We start from the raw sequence: 6,093 nt of genomic DNA on the forward strand, positions 1-6,093 counted from the left end.
GATTGCGAATAATTTGGTCAAAGCTGGCGGCAAAAAAAGATTTCTTGAAAAAAAACACCAATACTGTTATATATTTGGTTTTCGTCATAATCTGCAGAACTCGATCGCGTTAAGTTGATAATTTACGAAACAAACTGCACAAAACTGATGGCTTTCTAACTGCCATTTAAAAATTAGTGCACAATTATTTTGTCCGTGTTGTTATAACTCAACTCTCATCGATGTTTTCCAAATCATGCCCTTTTTCCACACAGTCCATCCGTTGGAAACGGTTGGAATTTTTAACAAATGTGAAACTCCGATTTCCACAAAGCACATCCACCTTACGATTTCAGCTGATCTGAACAGATGTGGCTCGTCAAAACGTAAACAAAGTCAACAGGTCAACCATCTTTGTTTACGTTTTGATGAGTTACAGCGTGGAAATCGGAGTTTCACATTTTCAACAATTCTTGGACGTAAATATTATAGTTCATTAAAGTGCAGTAGGCAAACATTTTCTATGCAATAATAGCGTCGAATTTTGGAAAATGGCCGGAAAATATCCTTCAAACAAAACTACAGCTTCTCTTCAATTTCGTCCAAGCTGACAAATGCTATAATAGCATTATGGTTATCCTGCAGATCATTAAAGAGCTCCGTAAATTCACTCATATTCATGATATTTAATTCGTGGGATTTGCGACAATTTAAGTGTCCACTAAAGTGCCAATAGAACCAGGCTGTTATGTATGAATATTCATCATTAATATTGTTTCGATATATCGATGCAATTTATAGTGTGCCCAATCGACATAATTTCTTGAGCGCTGTTTTTAAAATGACCGATACAACTTAACCGTACTCTACATTTTTCTCGTTAAATATTAACTTAAAGTAAAAAGGTCACCTAACATACAATTTGTATTTCACCCAGATCTACAACTTTTTGGTAAAGGGTTCTTAAAAAGACAATAACATCGACCTAAATATGTCTGGCATGTAATTTTTCAGATATGCCCTACATCCAGTATTCCGATTTTGAATACGTGACCTTTAATACGTAAAACAAAAAAAAAAAGATTTTAAAAATGTACTAGTTCTAAAGATGCGAAGAATCCTCCGTTGGGCGCCAGTTCTGTTACGTCGGTTTATTAGTGCCCAGTCCAAAAGGACTTGGGCCGAGGGAGTTGCGTCCTGAGTAGGCTGGGTGCCGGCTCAGCTGCCGCACGGGGTGGGTTCTTTGAAAACCACTTCCTCCCTCCATAACGAGAATAAATTTATCGTACCTTAGGAAAAAGATAGAACTCGTTCAGTTCGTTTTGTCATTTGTCGCCGCCGGCCACTGCAATGCGATTAATTAGTGAAATGCACTAAAGCTCAACACAGAAAACAGGTACGTCGGTTCCGCAGTGTGGTTAATTTTGTGGAGCAATGTCAGAGTTCTGCGCTATATTACAGACTTAAAATCCAAATTATAAAACGGTGTCGGAAACTTAAATAGGTTCGTCAATTTACTGCAGAGAATTGCATGGTTAACAGTATCGAACGCTTTGCTAAAATCGAGAAGTGTTAAGAGTGTAGCCTGGGTGTAACCGAGTTTTTTTTGATATCCTCTGAAATCTTTTTTATGGCTGTTGTGCAGATTTTGAAGGTACGAAAACCAGATTTTAAATTGTACATTAAATGGTTTTGCTGGATAAATTGTTTTATCTGGGATGCCAATATTTGCTCAAAGGCTTTAAAGAGATATGGAAGAATTGCTATAGGCCTATTTTCATTCATTCTCTTAGGTGTTTGAATTATTTTCGATATTCGATATCGAATTTTCCCTATTTCAGGGAAGGTTGAAAATGTTATTGCCGAGTTAACACATATATTATTAGTGGTAATATCTGAGGCAGTAGAATTATAACAAATTTTGGATTGATATCTTCCAAGCCTGTGGCGTTAGATTTCACTTTTAATATTGCGTCAAGGACATCACATAGAGAAACACACATAAAGCTAAACCTATTATCACAGTTGGCCAAAGTTATCATGTTCATGTACGAGTTAGAGACTGATTCAGGTACTGGGACTGTTGGCGTCGAAACTTAAAATTGAGGTTTTAGAGCAGCCCAACCACAAAATATAACCACAGCCAGATAGCAGGAAACTAGACTATTCAAATTTGTGTTTATTTAACTTAAATACTGCCTCCGAATCAATGTGATTTATAATTCCCTTTCTAAGCACGCTTAACAAACTTTGTCATTTTTCCCTCGTTTTCTTGCGATGGTTTTTTTTAATAAATTTGTATCGATATTTTATACGATATAACTTAAAAATAAAGAAGTTATACAAGAAATGTTCTGCTTACACTATATGGTGAAATTAAACTTAACTTATGGCGGCAACAAATATTTTGTTTACACCACATGGGTAAATTAAACATAACTTATGGGGGCAACAGGACATTAATATTATTGAGGCTGTCAACATCAATGTGTGGTTGATAGGTGATGGGTTCCTCCCTATTCCTAAAGTTTTCAAGACTGACCAAGTTTGCTTGGTATTAAAAGCTTCGTCGAATTTTGACCTGAAATGTATTCTTTTAGCGTGAGCTATTGACGTATGAACTTTCGCACGTAACTTCTTGAATTTTTCATACAAAGCATTTGGCCTATATTGCTTCTACTTCTTGTATGCCACATTTCTCACATTTATGATATTAATTGGATTGGAATTTGTCAACATGAGAGTGGATTAGATAGATAGATTAAGTGCGAATAAAACTCAGTTGACCGACTGGTAATATCTATGTTTTTAAAGTCTCTATAAACTATGGAAAGGTCATTATACTGAATGTCAAGACTGAAATTTGGTCATTTAAAGGGTCTTGGAGTTGTCATTAACAAAAAATACGTCCAATAATGTTTCAGTGGTACTTGAGATAAGGGTCGAGTGCCTTAACTAGTGCAGTCCTAGTGCTGCCATGTTATTCGCGACTTGATGCTCGATTAACATGTTGCTGTCTAAATCACTGGCTAGAATTATATCAGGGTATAGCAGACTTAAATTTGCCAACAGATCAATTTCATCAGAGTAGGGAACAGTTGTATTTGGTCTGTACAGACAGCCAATTAAGATTTTTGATGCAGTTTTAGCATTTGTAATTTTAAGGAATATGTACTCAATAGCGCTGCCATCCTGTTGGCTACAAATCAACTTTGTGTTCAGCCTTTTTTTTTCAATATAAATTGCAACCCTCTCCATGGCCACCACGATCAGATCTAAATAAATTATATCCACAACACATGACATCCACATTAGATTAAACAAACATATTTCTAAATTCATCAATTTTCTTAGTTACTTGGGCACTGATGTGACATACGTTAAGCATGTTTTGGCGATTACTAAGGATGTTAATCATTGCATGGCTGCTAGTCTCTGATAATTCTAAGTTGGGTTCATCGCCCATCTTAAAACTAGTATAGCATACTCAAACTGAAGCGCTCCACATAAAGTAAAGCGTAACCTACACACTACACCTAAAATTCGGAGAAACTTACTACTAATTAAAAAAAATTTAAGAACATTAGCATAGTTTATATACGATTATATGTCGCGGAAGGAGTTTTCAGGTTCTGCGTCTTGCTGAGTAGCAGCATTAGACTGGTTGGAGATAAAACTCTGTTGTTTTTTCAGACGCATCGCTTCTTTGAAAGTGGAGTAGTTTTGAGGAGTAACCTGCTCATTGACATAGAACGGCGTAGCAACTTCAAAGCCCAAAAGCTGGAGATTTAGGGGTTCTTTATAAGCACAACGATATGCACCGATCCCTCGCAGAAGTGTCGCCTTGGCGCGAATATTTTCCATCTTTAAAAAACAAAGCGTGTTCAAAAGGGTCCGAAGATTCTCATTATCGACAAATGGAATACCATGTATTCGTAGATCGCCTGCGACATCGTTTTAGGCTTGGATCTGAAGACTGTTTGCAACCTCGCTGGATAAGTTTTCGAACTTGGAGGTCAGCCCTTTTACAACCAGCATCTCACATTCACGGACCAGAACTCGCTGATTTAGCTCAGCTATAAATGCATTAGCTAAGGCTAATTCTTCTTGGAGAAACGATTTTTTTCGTCCCTCGGATTCCTTCTTCTAAAGTGCCTGCTCATCGAAGCGCTGGTTAATGAGGATCACGACAGTTGATGATGAAGGGGTGGGTACATCTGATTCATCTGATGATGTTGGAAGTTCCAGCTTCCATTTTAGCTTTTTTTACATATTCACCCATATTTATGTAAAGTAGTTAGGCGGTTACCAGTAGCCCTGCTTTATCTGCGTCGAACTGCTTACAGTAGAGGGGAACAACTGTTTGATTACGATTGGTTGTAATCCGGCAGCGCTTAACTCTGCTGAAGACGCAAATTTATTCCATTTATTTCTGATGGATTTCGCCTGGTATGTATTCAAGTAATTTTGTGCGCTAATTGTAGGTCGTCCAGCTTTATTCCCCGCAGGTCAAATGGAAGTCGACGCCCAACGACCATTCAGCAGAACAACATGGTCACTAGTCACATATATATTATATATATGTACATATGCTGAACGCTTATGATACATTACTCATAAATTAATGAATTTTTGCTTATTTTTTATTTTTGTATTGTTGATATCCTATTTAGACAGGCCAAATTTCGCTTCCATGGCTTTTTATTCCTTAAGGAACGCATGTGCTAGAAAGAGACGGTAGTAGGCTGTAAATTAGGTTGTGATTCACTATTTTGTAGGTATTTAAATGATTTTTACTTGGCAATTCTGGGATTTTTCGGAGAAGGGGATGCATTTTGGCCAAGTTAGCGGACCTAAGCAAAAAATCGAACTAATAGAACAAACGCCATTCGATAATATGAAATATTGACTTCTTTTTAATTTGACCTGCGGGGTAAAGGCTGGACGACCTTCAATGAGCACGGAAAAGCACTCATGTACATACATGTATGGGGAGAACCAGTAGAAATTAATGGATCGGGTGATCACCATAGGTCATCATAGGCCAACAGCAGTGGATAAATTATTAGCAAAGGAAAAACGTTCCACTTGCAATTGTTAAAATTGTATTTAGTTTTGCCGTCATATCCATTATGTTGGCGGGAACATTAAAACATGTATCAAGATAAGATAGCGTACTTTTTTACGCTCTTTTTTTGCTTATCATGATGGGACAATTTTTGCATAATGATCAGTGATCATACGCGTTCAGCAGAACCAACCTGAGAAATACATCAGTGATCAGTGATCATACGCGTTCAGCAGAACCAACCTGAGAAATACATTAGTGATCAGTGATCATGTTGTTCTGCTGATAATATTTCATATTAACGAATGGCATTTGTTCATTTAATTACATTTTACCCCTAAATTTGCAATGTAAAAATCATCTAAATACTTAAAAAATACTTAATCACAACATAATTTACAGCCTACTACTCGGACCAGCGAGTTGTAGCGACCTTTTTCCATCTCTTTCGAGCACATGTACCTCTTATTAAAGAAAAAGCCACTGAAGCGCAATTTGGTCGCCGCCTGTCTGTATAGGCTATAAGTGCAGAAGAATGTTCCCAATTTATGTTAATACAACTTTTTTTTTTAAATTTCAGGATACATCTTATATCCTGATTCCATTGACTTTTTAAATGTGCCTGATTCCATTGGCTCATTAGCATTTAGCTAATGCTACTCCGACATGTGAGTGGCACGAACACCTGATCTGGGTTTGTTTACTTTTGAATGTTGGCAAATCCAAAAGAAATAAATTAAAAATAATGAATATGAGTGAGTTTACTCAACTCTTTAATGCTCAGCAGGACATCCACCTTCTCCCCATCTTTAGCTGCATATACAAAACCTATGTAAATCAAACTGCGTTTAGCCATAGTCGCAATGAAGCCAGTCTATGGTAAATGGGGTCTGAATTTAAATGTAATTTTTTTTCCCATTGTTCCGTTACACAATGCTGTAAAAGCATATTCTCTAAGAAGTACATGTGGCCAATTTCCACACAGTCCATCTGTTGGAAACGGTTGGAAATTTTGCCAAATGTAAAGCTCCGATTTCCACAGAGCA

This window comes from Drosophila gunungcola (assembly GCF_025200985.1).
Source record: "Drosophila gunungcola strain Sukarami chromosome 2L unlocalized genomic scaffold, Dgunungcola_SK_2 000007F, whole genome shotgun sequence".
NCBI lineage: Eukaryota > Metazoa > Arthropoda > Insecta > Diptera > Drosophilidae > Drosophila > Drosophila gunungcola.